Here is a 5,669-nt window from a genome sequence, read left to right as displayed (position 1 = left end):
TTTAGGTTTTTGAAATTCCGTGGGAACTCTTTGATTTTCCGGGATAAAAAGTAGCTTATGTGCTAATCCAGGATATTATCTATCTCCATTCCAAATTTCAGCCAAATCTGTCTAGTAGTTTTTGCGTAAAGGAGTAACAAACATACACACACACACACACACACACACACATACATACATACAAACTTTCGCCTTTATAATATTAGTGTGATAATATTAGTGTGATTTGACAGTGAAATATACTGGAAATCTCATCCTCGTCGCCAGTTCTTTCTAGCATGTTAGTACTTAGTACAAAGTTCAGTGCATTTTTCACCATCCTATTAGGTAGGTATTTTTAAGTAGGTAGAAAGGAGGGGTAGGTCTTTTAATTTATACACCTTCGCTTATTTTATTTTGAAGTTAGATTAAAAAAAATTGCGCATTCGCTTTAACTAAAATTAAGTAACGCGAATTTTAATCTGTCATTATAAAAAAGCTTCCTAAGGCTCCTAGGACCATCCCCTCTAAAAATAATTCCAGTCTGTTTAATTTAGTCTATTGTTAAAATATGAAATAAAGGTTTAATCTCAAAACTTTATCGTAAAAACTTACAACTAACCAAACCAACCGAAAAACTTAATAATTTAGTTTTCTATGATTTTTATTTTCAATTGAGAATTAGAAAAATAGTTTCTTTTTAACCTTTATTTCATCTAATAAAATTGCTTGGTATGTGATAGAAGAGTGATATAGATAACCTTAATTTAAAAGTTAGGAATAAATGCGTATTTTGATTATGAATACATGTATAGTAAGTACGCGACAGGCCGAGATGGCAATCGGGGTGGGGACGCCCGCACAGCGTCCTCGCTAACCCGGTGCGGGATAGCGCGGCGTCCCCCTCACACCCCGATTGTCATCTCGACCTGTCGCGTCTTCTGCTACGTACCTCTTTTGCCATGTTAAAAACTACAGAAATTGTTTAACATGGTTCTCTCCGTCACTTACTCCATACAATCGTAGCCCCAATTTCATTTGAATATTAAGCAGCCAAAGTCCATGAAATTTTGCACACATATTCTAGAAACTAATGCCTGTGGTGTTTTAGATTTTTCTAAAAATATGTAGTTTTAAAATTACAGGGGCTCAGAGATTTGTATGTGAATTTTTAAGACAGCGTAACTTTGAAACCGAATATTTTAACGGAAATCTGGAGAACCACGTTCCCGGAACGTTTCTACAAAATTCCATTGAGTATGATTGGCTAGTATTCCAATGAGAGACGAACTACGTTTGTATGGAGCGAGTGACGGGGAGATCCTTCTTAAAATGATTAAATTATTCCGTTTTTATTAACTTAGTTACACTAAACTTAGTTTGCACTTATCGAGTCATAAAAAGTCTAGCTCAAATTTTAGTCAATTTAATTTTAAACTTTTTGTGTTTTTATTTACATAAAATTTTAATCAGTTATCAATTATCATGTTTGGCAAAGAAATTACTTTGTTCATTTATCTTTTGCAAATTTTAAGTTGGTCGCAAATTAAACACAATTTGTTATGTTGTCATAAACTTTATTAAGCTGATGTTTTTTTGAATATGCTTGTATTTTATAAATATATTGATAGTAATATATTTAATCATTTAATATTTAAGTATACACAGACTTACACCCGTATTCACAAACGTTACTATGAGGTCTCACAGTGCCGTCGAACGCACAGTGTCCGTTCCACCAATCAGATGACTGTATCACGTCAATTTACAATGATCTGATTGGTGGAACCTACACTATGCGTTCGAGCGCACTGTGAGACCTCATAGTAATACGGCCGTCAGTCAGTCTACTACTACCCCACAAGCTATCTCGGTCAAACAGCACAGTATTACCACCTTATAAGCCGCATCGGCAAAATTCGTTTGCGCAGAGCACGCAACCTAAGGTGAATGCGACGGGTCTGCCCGCGAAATTCAAATTTAATTTGGTTTTTCGCAATTTGTAAACTAATACGACAAAGTAGGCTTATGGCATTCTAGTTGCGACAATGGGAGGATCATTGCCACGTGTTTATATAAAAATCTTTACTTGGTAAGATTTAAGAAATTAGCTCTAGTATCGATTATTTTGTGAGTTTTAGTCGATACTAGAGCTAAAATGAAAAAAATTGCGACGAAAGCACACGACGAAGCTATGATTGGGGCTGAGATATTTTGGCGCCATTCAAATATAAATTTTTATGCAGTTATTTGAGAAGCAATTCTGCGAAACTTGCATCAAAAGCCTGTCGCACTTATGACTTTATTTCTACACACCTAACGCATGTGTATAACTGTGCCACGCGAATATTTTTTATTTTATTTTATTTAATAGGAAGCCAACGGTATACAAAGAAAAGTAATTATGACGACTTATATAAACTTAGGACTATCAATGTATGTACTCACTTACAGGCTAACTCAACATGCTAAATTCTAAATAGTAAAACTTAACCTAAGACATTCTTTGCATAAAATCTATAATAATTAAATTAATTACTCAATAAGCCAAAAGTACAACAATTTTTAAAGCTAACAATAAAAACTACAAAAAAGACTAAAGATAGCACCCTACAATTTCTAAATGAATCTGATCATTAGGGTGCCTTTCCACCAGAGATGTGCTATGCAGCTATGCCGCGAAGATGTGAAATCTACGCTACGAAAATATGTGACCGTTTCCACCAATACTTAGCTATGTAACTGTGCGAGGAAGATGTGCTACGAAGATGCGCCGCCGCAAAGTAGCTGCGCGAGAAAGATATACATACTGTAGGTATTCTGTTCTGCACCGCTGTCGACGGCCCATAGCAGGCATCCATAGCACATATAAAACATATCTTAGTTGAATCCGTTTCCACCAGTGCTAAGCTATGTGTACCAATGAATATGATTAGTGGATATCAAACACATCCATAGCAACGTAGAATAGCACATCTCTGGTGGAAAAGCAGCTTTAAGAGGGCTCTCTCCGTCACTCTGTTCATACAATCGTAGTTCCAATTTCATTTGAATATTAAGCAACCAAAGTCCATGAAATTTTGCAGACATATTCTAGAAACGAATATGTCTGTGGTTTTCCAGATTTCTGTTAAAATATTCGGTTTCAAAGTTACGCGGTCTTAAAAATTTTCATACAAATCTTTGAGCTCCTGTAATTTTAAAACTACACATTTTTAGAAAAATCTAAAACACCACAGACACAGATATTAGTGTCTAGAATATGTCTGCAAAATTTCATGGACTTTGGTTGCTTAATGTTCAAATGAAATTGGAACTACGATTGTATGAAACGAGTGACGGAGAGAGCCCTGTTAAGGTGCTAAGCGACTTACGGCATTTGACTGTACATTGACGTAACTTGACAAGTGGTAGTACTGTGCACCTCTTATTGTGAAAAAATGCTTTGGCTTATAGCAAAATACCTATTTTCATACAGGTATTCTACTATTGATCACTTTATAATGTAACCAGGATTAAAATAATTAATGTACTTAAGCATAATAAATGACTTATAAAAATAATTGTTTTTTATTTATACCTTTGTTACATTGACACATTTCCCATATCTAGGAAATATCTATACAATGTCTATTCCTTATTATTCTTGTAAGGGTGACCACACAACACTAGCTATGGTTTGCTGTGCTGTCACTCCTCTTAGGCTTAAATTTATAGACTGCACTTTGACTTTGTTTAGACGCAAACCACCATTAAAACGAGACAGCATCATATAACGTGCATAAATCTGTCTCATTTTAATTGAAACTTTCTCCAAGCACAGTTAAAGTATGCTCTATACATTTCAGCCATAGATTATAATGAAGATACAAGCAAGCCCTTAAAAGTTAAAACTGCTTGGTTCATTGCATTTCTAAAATTGCAATAAACATTTCACATATTATTAGAACTTCTAAGCAATTTTAGTTTTAAAACAAATTAATATGAATTGAAGATTCATTTATTTAACCAAATATGATTTAAAATAAAAAGAGAGCAATTATAAACTTAATTTTAAAATAATCTAATCTAATGACTATTATAGAATAATCTTATTCAGAATAACAAAATGTTAGTGATAAGCTTTTTTGGTAGTTTCAGAAGAATTGTAGAATTACAGAACAGTAGAATTGTAGATTCAGTTAGGTCACAAGATGCATACTCTTATATTTTTAGCACATTAATTGCTTGGTGAATTTAGAGAGATTTTCTATACCATGGATCTGGCAACTCTATCACTCACGCTATACTAATGTACATAACACAATATTCATTTCAAGTGTGACCTTAAATCTTGAAAATGAGTTCATGTTCATGTAAGACTTGCATGTTGCATTATAACACTTGAGCTGTTCATAGAACTAGCTTGGTTTACAGTCTAATCATGTTGTCGTCAACCATTCGGCATTCACAACTGGAGTTAGGTCTCTTGTATGTTCATAGATAGATAAGTCTTTTGCCAACTGGAGCCAGCAGCTCTCTGCAACTTGTGTGATATATGGATGGTATGTTATACACAGACCAACAAATTCTCCTTAGCACAATGAGGTAAATATTTGAATATAGTTAATTCAAACGTGTGTCTATATGGAGACCCTGCTTTATCAATGATACAACTTTAACTAAAACATTGTTTTAATGCATGTTATTCACTTCTCCTTTCTCATTGAACTTTTTCTTCATTAAACTTAGAATCAATTTCGTATCGTGCATTTGAGTTTTCTGCCGTTTTTTCTTTTTCTCAACTGGTTTATGTTTCCGTTTTACAACTTCATTTTCTACTTTTATACTTGTTTCCTTCGGTGTTGTCGAGAGTTTCCTAAGATCTATCTTGGATTTTACAGTTTTGACAAGAGAATTAATCTTTACTGTTTCTTTTAGCAGAATTTCTTTCTGAAACGTTACCTTTTTCTCGAGGTTATGTTTCTTCTTTAGGATCTTGTTTGTTGGTGAAGTGTTGTGTTTTTTGCTAAGCTTGTTTAACTGTTTGAGCTTATTTTTCTTTAGTTTTACCATTTTCTCTGATTTGGTTTGGTAAAGAACTACGGTAAAAACACGTCGAAATTCGAAATATTACTTTGTTCGAAATTCGAAAATTGCGAAACGTTGTCAAATTTTTTGACACACTTTATACTCTATGACTTGAATATCTAGCTGTCCATAGATTATCTACATAGGTCTGTATTTGACATTCGTGGGCTCGGTAAAGTGACTTTTTTTTTCCTCTCTCTTCTGGCTTTACAAAGATTAGCCAATGTCAAGTTTGTAGTTATTTGTAACAAGTTAGTTAAAATATACAAGTATGGACCCTTCTGTGCCGGCACTCGCCGACACACGCACAACACCCCTTTAGAGCGCTTTTCAGTCAGTTTTAACAAAAAAAAAAACACTCCAAAAAGGCAGAGCATGCCCGCCAGCTAACACCAACACAGACGAAGTCCAAAGTGACTTCTACAGTGTGACGATCGCAATCACCTCCGATTGGCCAATACTTGCTCACTATTGGCTATGATTGTTGCAACAAGGATACCTTATAAACGCGGGAAAACACATTGGCGGGAAATAAAAGCGGGAATGTTTGAAATTGACGGCCATACCTCTTTTCACAAGAATATTTTTTTGGTCTGGGAATAAAAATAATACGAAGAAAA

The sequence above is a fragment of the Maniola jurtina genome, chromosome 24, assembly GCF_905333055.1.
Source record: "Maniola jurtina chromosome 24, ilManJurt1.1, whole genome shotgun sequence".
NCBI classification, from domain to species: domain Eukaryota; kingdom Metazoa; phylum Arthropoda; class Insecta; order Lepidoptera; family Nymphalidae; genus Maniola; species Maniola jurtina.
Note: the sequence above shows the minus strand (reverse complement) of the source record.